The sequence below is a fragment of the Phalangium opilio genome, unplaced genomic scaffold (assembly GCF_054372755.1).
Source record: "Phalangium opilio isolate 3A_F unplaced genomic scaffold, DU_Popi_V2 ptg000078l_1, whole genome shotgun sequence".
NCBI lineage: Eukaryota > Metazoa > Arthropoda > Arachnida > Opiliones > Phalangiidae > Phalangium > Phalangium opilio.
In genome coordinates, this window is record NW_028324186.1 from 1316221 (window position 1) to 1329353 (window position 13133).

A 13133-nucleotide genomic window follows, 5' to 3' on the forward strand; every position below is an offset into this window, starting at 1 on the left:
GTATAGACATAGCCCGCGTTTTGGCCTACCGTAGGTCAGAATCTTGCCTGTGTAACTCTGATCTACAGTACTCCTTTCTAAAGAAACCTCGTATGGATGTCTTATCTGATGGTATGCTTTTTACAGTAATGTTACACTGAATGGCGAGGTATAACCGGCCCTTTGAAATACAACGTCGGCCGTGATTGTAACAAACACCCTGTTAAAGATAAACGAATGTACACAACATAGAAGTAATGATTTCGTAGTGCAGGACCGTGAACGTAGGAGATCCGTGTAATCGGAAATGATGACAGAGAAGAAAATATTCTAGCACGTTTTGAAAAAAATCCTCGTAACAGTGGTAGATCGGTTGGACTAGGCCATACAGATATTCTTGCCATATTACATCGACACCATTTTCTACCCTATCATATCCACCGCCTATAAGCCTTAAAAGAGGACGATTTAATAAGACGGCATTACATTTGTCTTACCATGCGTGAACTATTAATTGCAGACGATCCACTATTCCTACAAAAGGCCCTACGTATTTTCTGACGAGGTGACATTTCACAGGGATGGTACGGTAAACCGTCATATCATGCATTACTGGTCCGATCAAAAAGCCTATTGGTTGAGACACCATTACCATCAACTGCGATGGAAGATAAATGTTTGACTTGGCATTCATGGGTACCGACTTAACGGATCCTTCTTCTTCGATGAGAACATTACTGGTGGAACGTACTTGGGCGTCCTGCGTCACGAGTTTACTGAAGCGATAGACGCATTACCATTAGCAGTAATTCCTGAGCTTTGCCACCACATTGGACGGTCAGTGTTCGTTAATGGCTGAAAGAACTTTTACATAACTGTTAGATAGGTAGAGGTGAACCAATTCCATGGTCTGCAAGGTCTCCTGGCCTTACCCCACTTGATGTCCTCCTATGGGGTTATGTTAAGGGAATATCGTAGTATTAACGTTGTTAAATAAGGTTGCTTGGGATTAAGTCATGAAGTCACGTAGTTCCGAGGCTGGTAGCCTTCAGACTTGTTCCATATTAAACCATCTCTTTTGCTTACAATGCTACGTATTAATTTACACACTGTATACGAGGTCTACTCTGTAGTATAGTGACGTCACCCGACGGCAATATTGGGGACCGTCAACAAAGGTAGCTGTTGGTCTGATTTCTTCCACCCTGTTTAGAATACTCTGAAAAATAGAAAGATCTAGTATATAGAATACTCTGAAAAATAGAAAGATCCCGTATATACAGTACTCGAAGAACGAAATATAATATCGGAAGAGATAGAGGTCATACGTAAAATTCAGGTTTAACATCTCCGGAGAACAAAATAATATATTGAAAGACAAAAATCATACTTACATTAGAGATGTTTTAGGGATGACTTTATTCGTATGGGAAGTCTTTATAGTTGAATGGATTGGTCAGAGTTAACCGAGGAATGGTGTTGAAGCATAAGTTTCCGGCTATTTATAATAATCTAATCTAGGACTCCAGTCCACTAAGTTTTAAGTTCACCAAACCAGAAACCGCCATGTTGACTATTTTATCGTCTCTATCACCATTTAGGGTTAACATTCTTCCTCTGATCATTATTGGCTTTTCCTATTTCCCCACTCATTAGAATGCTGATTACTCTTGACTTCACATTTATCTGGTATATTATCATTCTAATCAAATTTCCCCATTATTCTCCCCCCTCCCCCATATATGTTTGTTTTACAAAAGTGTTCCTGACCTTTACGATATAATGCTTAGTTTACATGTTTTATCTACACACAAAAACTATTAAAGTTAACCCTTCATTAGTGTAAGTATGTGTATATGATTTAATTAATAGTTCTAAACATTAAACGTTATGAATCCATGACATATTAGAACTCAAAGCTTGAAATAAATTAAACTGAAAGTTGCAAAATTGACTAAAATGTCATAAAAGTACTTAAATTAATGTTTTGATATTATCCTGCAAATCGAATGTGTCTTAAATGTGTGGAAGGAATAGTCGCGAATTGTGAAGCAAATAAAAATTTCCAGACAACAAGCAATCAATTAATTTCTGTTTGATATTATCTTAGTTTGGTTTCTAATTTATTAATAGAGGTATAATTTCAACAGGTGTACCTCATATGAGCAGTTCTCGAAATAGCAACCGCGATTCCAAAAAAACAGCGTAGTTTTTCCTATCTGCTGTTTTAGAAATAGCGGCTGCTGTTTTGCGAAATAGCAGTGTTTGTGTTGAGTTTTGAGCATTTCTTAACAATACAGTTGTATTCGTTGGTTTCAAAAACTACCTTTTTCTGTGATCATTTAATCAGTAATGTGACCTACTATCGGATCGTGTTTATGATTCTTTTTGAAAAGTGCATTCAAATATTGTACTATTCTTCAGACTGTTACAATAATTTGGAAAAGGCATATTATAATTCGAAAAAGGTTATTTTATTTCGGAAGAAGATAATTGAAAGCAGTAATGTTTCGGAAAAGGCATATTATAATTCGAGAAAGATTAGTTCATTTCGGAAGTAGATAATTGTAAACATAATTTCTTGGAAAAGGCATAGTATAACTCGAGAAAGGTTATTTATCTTGGAAGTAGATAATTGTAAACATTATCTTTTTTGGATAAGGCGTAACATTGTTACAGCATTTCCAAAATATTTGTAGCCTAAGTCTAACCAAACGAACCCTAGCCTAACCTAACCTGACTTAATACTATTTAGTTGAAATAGTTAATTTTAACCTAACGAAATTATCCATATCTGACCTAGTTCTTTTGAGTTCATATAACCCTGCTGGGCAAGATTACACCATAATAAACAACTATGGTTTTTCGACTCTTTAGAGAACTGCTGTAACGGTACGTCGCCTTTACGAGAACCGCTGTATCGGTAATTGTAGTAATGGGTAATCTGCCATTTCGGGAACCGCTATTTAGAGAACTGATGTTATGAGGACCGCTATTATGAAATCCGCTCGTAAGGGAACTGCTCATGTGAAGGCTTCCCATTTTAACTACCAGTAACTTTTTCTTCATTATTTTAGTTTGGTGAGATATAGACCCTAGATGAATTCACCAATCTACTGAAAGGGTTTAGGGAAAACGAAGGATGTTAAACTACGCATATATAAGGACCATATTCACCTCTCATTAACACCCCAATTATTTTTTGCCGCGGCATGCTTGCAAATCGAATAGTTTTAAAGGAGTTGCAATTTTTGTTTGCGTAAATAATAAATGAAATAGTAATATTAATCAAAATGGTGTGTTGATGGTTAACGTTCATTTTCAGGACGTAAGAACATACAATATGAATTCAGTATAAAAAGTTGGGTTTCTATCTTTTATATCACCGTGAAACGTTATCTAAAATATTTATTGGCTTGAATTTCTAAAATATGACGGTGGAAACGTTATCATAAATAGCAGTATAAAAAGTTGGGTTTCTATCTTTTATATCACCGTGAAACGTTATCTAAAATATTTATTGGCTTGAATTTCTAAAATATGACGGTGGAAACGTTATCATAAATAGCAGTATAAAAAGTTGGGTTTCTATCTTTTATATCACCGTGAAACGTTATCTAAAATATTTATTGGCTTGAATTTCTAAAATATGACGGTGGAAACGTTATCATAAATAGTAACTCAACACATGCTTCTACTCCTAAAGTAATTGTCAATAACATAAACCTATTATTATTAACGAAGTAAGCGGGGAATATGAAAGTAGACGGTAAAAAGGGAGTACAGTTTTCGGTTACGATAGTGTACCTGATTCATCACGAGGACAGGACAAACCATGAATTTCGTAACCTACAATGGTTTAGAGTGTAAACAATGTGTAAATACGAACACATATTAACTCCGATATTGACGTTGAAAATTGAACGCATCGCTAAGCCGTGTCATACACACGGCTCGGGGTTTTCAACGCCATGTGGACTTTTGGCAACTAGGTTGGTGAGGAAATAGACAACGCGGTAGATTATCTTATCAGGTCAAACCAAGACGTCCTTATCAGTTCGAATCCTTGAATAAATAGTGAAACTTTGAACATAAATAGTGAAACTTTGAACATAAATAGTGAAATACACCATCATTTGACAGTCAAATTTTATTTCGCAACTAAGAAAAATCATTTCATCCATTGTTCGCGATTGACATTTGCAAATTTCACTCCGTTACATACGCCGGTTGCTTCGCCTTACTCAAATAGGTAGTATACAAGGGTTTCGAATCGCAGCTATGGATAAGAACAGCGCAATTGCGTGAACCTTTGGTGGAAGCTCCTCCTTAGGGAGGCCGGACGTTTCTCGTAACACTTGCCGATCGCCGCGTATGTCTTAACCATAAGGATGATGATGGAGTAGAAGCCAGGTGTGCAGACTGGTGTCCATGTGGGATGGACAAAGACCTGGAGATGGTGGTGTGTAGAAGCCAGTGTGTACAGACTGGTGTCCAAGTGGGATGGACAAAGAACAGAAAATGGCAGTGTGTAGAAGCCAATGTGTACAGACTGGTGTCCATTTGGGATGGACAAAGACCAGGAGATGGTGGTGTGTAGAAGCCAATGTGTACAGACTGGTGTCCAAGTGGGATGGACAAAGAACAGAATATGGCAGTGTATAGAAGCCAATGTGTACAGACTGGTGTCCAAGTGGAATGGACAAAGACCAGAAAATGGCAGTGTGTAGAAGCCAATGTGTACAGACTGGTGTCCAAGTGGGATGGACAAAGACCAGAAAATGGCAGTGTGTAGAAGCCAATGTGTACAGACTGGTGTCCATTTGGGATGGACAAAGACCAGGAGATGGTGGTGTGTAGAAGCCAATGTGTACAGACTGGTGTCCATTTGGGATGGACAAAGACCAGGAGATGGTGGTGTGTAGAAGCCAGTGTGTACAGACTGGTGTCCATGTGGCATGGAAAAAGAGCCAAAATGATGGTGGACTATAGAAGCCAGTGGGTAAAGACTGGTGTCAATATGAGATGAACAAATGGCCAGAGGATTGTGTTGTTAGACAGGTAATGGATAATAGCTATGGTAAGTGGAATACAATTTTCCAAATTTCCGAGAACTGTAAATGCGGTCCGGAATTTGGGAAAACGTTTGCTCCGATTTGAAAACTGCGAACGCGGTCCCCTGGGGTGTAAGTCAATAACAACAGACAGACACAACGACACACAGACAGACACAACGACACACAGACAGACACGTCGAAATTGGAGCCTCTCCGTGACATACGTCACTCGGAGAGGTAATAAATATAATTAATATTGGGTAAATCCACGACTAATATCCCGATTTTACAAAAAGTTCCCCACGGCACTGGCATCAATTTTCGTGAAATTTTACACAGTTGTAATATAGTTCAATTTGGTGAGAAAACCAAATTTAAAGCTGCAAATTCCTTTTAGTTTTGGAAATAATAATTTTTTTAAAAAACATGTCTTGGTATGGACGATTTTCAACCACTAAAATCACGAAGATGTTAAACCCATTACTCGATGAATATTAAACAAATATTTACAAAATTTAATGCAGCATCAATATGGACACTAGAGAGTAACTGTGCAAAGTTTCAACCAAAAATTATCAGCGGTGAATTTAATACGAATTTTTGAAAATGGCGATTTTCCCATCAATTTAGTTCAGCGAGGTAAAATAAAAGGATTACAGTGACCAAATATGTGTTCTTAAAATTATAACTGGAGTGCATCATGGGTGAAAAATACACGTTGAATAAGTATATTGATACAAAATTGCTCCTAGTATTCCTTATTTTGTATTTAAGAACCGTTAATTGACTAATTTTCTTGAAACATAACAATACATGGTAGTGTTCCAAGCCAAATTACGAAAATTAGGGTATCGAAAATCAAATAAACAGAAACATCAGTGGAAAGCTGAGATTTCAAGCTACAACATGCGTTAATAAAAATCTTGATTATTAGAATTCTTTCTCCCTAAAATTAAATCTCAAAAATAAGTAATTTCACCAAAAAAATTTTATTGACATCGGTTGAACCAAATTTTTTTTTATTAACGTTTCACCAAAACATTTATTTTCTTGTGATCTTTAGCGCTAATAACGTATGTTTTTCCATCGGATTGTAATTCAGGGTTGACTATTGTCAAGATATTTTGCAAAGGCACCCAGCAAACGTCTTCTCTTCTGGGCCAGTACAGTTTAAGATCGTTTCTACGAAAGAAGCTAACGGAGACGTCCTTCTCTTCTTCGCAGCGCTGCACAATGTTTCCTATGTACCATGCGTCATCGTATGTACATGCAACAAATACGCCAGGAACACAATCTTCCCAAACTATTTGTTCCGCAGTATTCGGTTGAAACAAAACAACTTTTGTAGCAAATTGATCTTCGGATACTCTCTTGATTTTAATTTCGTTCTCAGATACGGGAAGGAATGCATGGTGTGATCGAGTGCCAGGGATTGTTTTTATGCCAACATATCTTTCGTTGAGCGAGTATTGCTCTTGGTGATTTCGACATCTTTCTTTGAGAGATATCCAAAGTTGACGTTTTTTTATGTTTTTTAAGCACCACTTATACATCTCTTCCGGCTTCTGTACTTGGGAAATTTTAGTAGCCTGTAAACTTGCCTTGGCAACCAATCTCTTTACGGTTCCGCCAATTCCATCGCATGGACTTTTGCCATGTGACGTGGCAAAAAAGTGCCATTAGGCTTTTATTTTAAAATCTTTCTCGTGGGAGCATAAATTGGCCAAATTTTTATAATTTTTGTATTGACTCCCGGCACCATCACTAAAGTAGATTAGTTTTTCAATGTTAGGAAGATTTAATTTAAGGTTGGCAATCATTTTCTCCAAAAATGCGTGTACGGTATTAGCGTCATGTGTGAGGCAATCGGAAATTATGCAAAAACTATAATGTTCCAATTGTTCCACGTTTGTAGACAAGCTTTTATAATACAAAACAAAAGGATGTAAGGTTGCCTGCGTGTTGGTCCAGTGATGACCCTGTATTGCATCTTGAACAATAAAACTGAAATTTTCGGCAAAGTCCACTAACACTACTGCTTCGTTGTTGGCAAGGGATTCTTTCTTCCATCTGAGGAATTTTGATTGTGATTTAGCTATGTAATGATGTGGGGCTAGGTTTCAAGCATTTTGGTCACTTTGTCAGTAAAGTCAGTCATCGCCAGCTGGAAAGTTTCAAGTTGAGCGTGGGTTTTATGAATCCATTGTTTAAACTCTATAATATCGTCCTCATCAATGTTTTGCTCGAAATAATAATTTAGTATGTTTCTTTGAAGACGTTCTGAACCAGGACAATTATCACATTGATGTAGCATACAATTTCTGTTGTCAATATCGCACACCATCAATGAAATCAAATTTTTGTAATCTTTGACATAGTTAGGAATTGAATACAGAGCCAATTTGACGTTCTGATGACACTCACATACACAAACCGTGTGCGTTCCAGTTCTACCAGCAATTATGCAGTGTTTTGGTCTTAATTCACAAAACTTCGAAAGTCCTACTTTCACATATGATTGTTTAAGAAATTCCGTATAAAGCTCTCTCAAATTTGCTAGCAAAAGTCGCTTTTGAACTAGTTGTCTTTTTCCATCAACTTTAACAGACACACATTCTTTTTTTCCAGGACACATCCTTGAGTATTCGTTATATTCGTAGAACTTGATTATCTCATTCTTTACTTCCTCTGACAGCAACTTTCCTTGCCTAGTATGGCACCCTGGAAGAAGACCTTTCTCTTGTTTTAGTTTTCTGCTTGCTCTGACTATCTATTCATTAACACAAAATTCCTACATAATTTCTTCCTTTGTTCCGGGACTTGAGTTAAGAGATTTTTTTTTCCTGTCTAGTAGAAATGTTTACCTTTTCCTTAAGTTGGGAAATCATTTTATCGAAACTTTCACATTTTTTACAAGCTGATACTGTTTTTTCTTCAAAACATGATCTCTGAACATCTGAAGTTGTACCAACATATTTACTAAGAGCCGCTTCGTATGAAGTGGAAAGTCTGGAGACTTTACTCCTAATGTAACTAGCCTTATCTCGTTCGCTAACTCTTTTTATGGGTGACTGACCTAATGCTTTGATGGCCTCGTTCAATTCTTCTCGTTCTTCCTGACTAGGGACGAAACCTTGGCTTGATGAACTATCCTGAGATTCTGAATTATCAAGTATTTTCCTGCAGTCATTCATGCAGTTAGCGCATAGTTTTAGACCAGGAATAAGTGTTTTTAGAGTCCCTATTGCATTCAAAGAATTAGCCATAGAAACAGTGACAGCTCTTAGATTAGTGGTTATTTTTTTCTTGTGTTTGTCAAACGGATTAAAACAATGTTTTTGCAAACTTTCGAATCTTGATCCATATTTCTTTTCATGGTGAAAGCACACGTTATTCAAATCTTTGGCTTTTAATTGGGTCCTTAGCAAAATCAATTCTTTATCGTCCTCTTCTATTGAATTAAAATCTATCAAACCTGATAGCTTTCCTAACTCTAAACTCTGACACCGTTCATTTAAAAGATTACCAACAGAACAATTTTCTAAACAAACTTTTTCCATCGTTAAAAATAATTTTAAGCGAAATGTTTTACGTCATTAGACAAAACGAGACTGTCTGGTGGGCCGCCGGTTTTCTTCTCTATCCCCGGCCCCGCTTTGGGTGTAGCTTGTTGAGAAAAAAATACAAAAGTGAAAGTAAAAGTAAAACTTAAAACCAAAAGCAACTGAACAAGATGGCCCCAGCCAGATTAGAGGTTTAGGATCTCTCAACCCATTTTAACCCAACTTAACCTCGCGCAACTAAAAAATATACTCTGCCCCACATTACACCTTCTTTGGTTTCCTTAAAGGGGATACACCTGAAGCTGTGGGGTCGTACTATTGTTACACATACCCCTATCCGCCCGCCGCGACTGTGGCGTCATTCTCTATAACCAAAGAGATGGTGTTTTTCCCTAGAACTAAGAAATGACTGTTTCCAGCAAGCCTCCTGACTCCTTTAAACTCGAAGTCTAAAATATATCGCCTAAAAATATATGAACCTTGTATTTCTAATGGAACCGGCAATACCGCAACGCCGAGCCGAAAAACCAGGATGGTAATTGTTTGGACCTATCGGGTGAGAACATTGGAGCACCAAAAACATACCACGGTGTCACTTGCTGAACGTTAAAGCGACCTTCATCACTTTAAATCCCATGACCTGCTCAATCTGGCAATCTTTGAAAACTCAACTTTGAGGTACTTCCGGTCCCTTTTGATATACAGGGTCTTCAGTGTAGGAGCTAAGTAGTAGAATTACAGTAGTTTGTCTCGTTTCCTAGCAAAATGTCAACCTATTCCAACCAGGACAAGTTGGACAGGATGTTTATTTTGGGTGAAGGTCGCAGTAACGTTCAACTAAAGGCAATGCTTTATGCCGAACGGTTTCCACACCGACAACATCCGGTGCGAAGCACCTTTTCCGACATTGGCGAGCACCTTCGTGATTTCGGTTGTGCAATATCGTGAACGTACAAGAGACTGTATAGTCTGTAATGAGGATAGAGATTTTGACATTGTAGCACGTTTTGAAGCCAATTCATGCTAACAGTAGAGCGGTGGAACAAGAAGTTGCACTAAGCCATTCTACTGTTTGTGCCAGTTTACAAGGGCATCACTACCGGCATTATCATACCCCCCTACATCAAGCCTTAACGGACGAGGATTTCCTAAGACGGCAATACCATTAGTCTTACCATGCGTCATGAGTTTACTGCTTGCAAATGTATTGCAAGACATGGACAGTCGTCTGGAAGAGTGCCTAAACCACAATGGTAGAAACGTCGAATATTTACGTTGAGGTGTTTACCAAACAGTTAAGAGGTTGTAATTTGAGGCCCACGTTCTAAGACTAATCGTAGGACAGTGCTTTAAAATATTTTGTTGCATTCTCCAGTATTCTTTTAGTACCTTGTCACTCGTTGTCACTTGCATACAATAAAACATGAATTCTAAACATTTATTTACACCCTGTATAATTTAGTATGACATCACCCGTTGGCAGTATTGGGGGTTGTACATAAAGGAAGCTGTTGGTCTGATCTCGACACCACTGTATATGTATACAGTGTACGAAACAAATATTTTTCTTCCCTATTTCAAATACCGTCGTTTTTAAGCTTCTTTCCTAAATAAAGTGAAATATTATATGCTTATCGAAATCAATGTTATTGGATTTAAGTTAAATGTAATTAACGATACTTAAGTACTTCTTTAAGCAATTAGAAATAGATCAACCCCAAATGTATTACGGTAAAGCAAACATAATTATTCAAAATTTAATTACATTAAGACTGAAGTAACAGATATTATAAAAAAACGTCTTGGTTTGGACCAAGGCCGAAAAAACAAACGACATGTGTGAGGTTTATCAATTGGCTGAAGTTCAGATATTGCAATTTTTTAGTTATTTTTATCCATTTAATCCTTAATCAATATTAAATTCAATCAACTGATTTTACTGTTAATCGATCTATTCCCTCTAATATAATTGAAAAAATTACATATCTACGCTTTTTCAAGAACAATTACATTTTCCAAAAACATTTTATCATGAAATTAATTCTTTTGAAGGGATTTCGGTAAGCACCTTGACGGGCATAGTTTTAATTGTTGCTGGCTTGACAAATTTTCAAGTTTGCATCAAAAAAAGCTTAAATCGGTAAGTTGCTAAGAAGACTGATGTTAAAAAATATGGTAATTTAAATTTATTTTGTTCAGACTAGTTAATAAACGGATGCCGTATACTTAAGACAAAGCAACATTTTGTTGTTTTTGTTAGTAGGTAGCTACCTGTAGCACTGGAATAATATGATATCTGTATAAATATAACCAAAGGTATAGGTAAAGATTACATAAAAAGAAATACGTTTCAGTACCAATGGGTTGTTATATTCATTTCCTTTTATTACCAGTTAAACGAAGAAGGTCACACTTAACTTAACTCCCCCCCCCCCCAAGAAAGTCTAAAGTACGAAGAGGGAAATTGCAGTGTAACCTTTGTTTTATAGTCGCGACATCGGAAATGTATCATTTCGATATACGAAATTAAATGTATGAATTCGTGCAACACCCTGGTTTGACATCCACTATTAAATATTTACATTTTCCTTTCGAATTATGTCAAAGTTCGCTTGGTCTTTTTAGACACAGTATTTCAAATATTCAATATTAAATCCCTCAACACGTACTCCCGTCAAAATAATTAATTTCATGATAAAATGCTTTCGGAAAATGTAATTGTTCTTGAAAAAGCGTAGATATGTAATTTTTTAAATTAATACAGAGGGAATAGATCGATTATCAGTAAAATCAGTTGATTGAATTTAATATTGATTAAGGATTAAATGGATAAAAATATCTGCAAAAATTGCAATATGTGAAACTTCAGCCAATTGATAAACCTCACACATATCGTTTGTTTTTTCGGCCTTGGTCCAAAATAAGACGTTTTTTATAATCTATATCTAGTTCTTCTTCAGAATTTACGTCTTCTGGCACTACTTCACAAAGTACGAAATCATCACAAACAAAAATGGTTTTAGATAATGAAACTGTTCAAGATCTAGTTGCATATGATGATTTCAAAGCAAGTAAACAAACAAAGACGCTTGAACTAAACCAACCAGTTAGTACTTTCCTAATACACAATTGTATGCAAAATTTGGTTAAAGCACATCATGCAGAAAACCAAGTTCTGGTTGTTGAAAGTGGAATGTTTGTGAACTTGCATAAAGCACTGCATGGCTTTGTTCATAAAATAAGCTGTATTGAAAGCTACTACATGTCAGCATTGAAATATCTGAAATCTAATGAAGCCGTCAATAAAGATGTTTTGGCTGTTTTGTTTCCATTAGATGTTGCGAATAGGTCTGGAAGACACTGGTTCTTAGGATTGATCAATTTTGAGAGAAAAAAAAATTCCGTTAGAGACGCACTGCACACCAACCCCAAGGATATTCGGAAGCACATTAAGACACTTTTAACCTTTGTTATACTAACATTCAACGTCGCAAACTTGAGTTTCAATCGTGACGAGTGGGCTTTTGAAGTGTGGACTGTCCTACGCAAGCGCCAAACAGTAATGGCTGTGGTGTATATATTTTGTATTACTTCTCTCTCGACTTCTCTTCGTTTCTAAAAAGTGAAAAAACTACAGTACCATCTTCGTCTTTGATTGGTCGAAAATGGGCATTTTGTGTGAACTCTTTAAAATTTAATGAAAATTTACCCATCACAAGAAAAAAGGAAAATGCTATTATATTGCAGAGTTTGTTAAAACTATCCATTATGTGATGTGTATCAGTTGCCGTAATTGGTACCATGACGAATGCGAAAATTTTCCTGCGTACAAAAATATAACGTATTACCGTTGCAATAATTGCCAGGAGTAATATTTTTAAATTAAATATGGAATGAAATATTTCACTAAAGCGACTGCATAGCCTACCATCGTGGGAAATCTTTATACTGAAAATGAGAAACCAGTTAAACGTAGTGTTGGAGGCTGAAATTTAAAGTAACCCTACCGAGCATATCACCCCAGGACCGGAATGTTGTTAGGTCAACAAAGCTGGCCTTTCCTTCCTAGGAATTTTTACAATCATGTACAAAAAAGTGAAACAGTAAAGATGGATATGAATTCACCTTTTGACAGGAAATGTTGACAAATGGTATCGGAAAGACCAGAAGACCACTTTTCGAATAAGATATTTTAGCACCTTTTTTTCACTCAGCCACATGAAACGCCTTCAGTCTTATTATTATTATTCTTATTTTTTTCATGTTAACATTTTTTTTGTTAAATATGTTAGTTTTTAATTATTTTTTGGTTTAAATGCTTTTTATCTATATCACAATGTTGTTACTCTATTATTATTATTATTATTGTCATATATTTTTTGTTCGGTCTTTAAAGTAAGCGTTACACAATATTGTTCGTAGCTGAGGCTTGAAATTCTTAACTCAATACTCAGGTCAAAGAGATCATTATACTAAGATACTTGAGTTAAGAAAGATGAAGGCGTGTAGTGTTGTAAAGGTTAACGCTAAAATA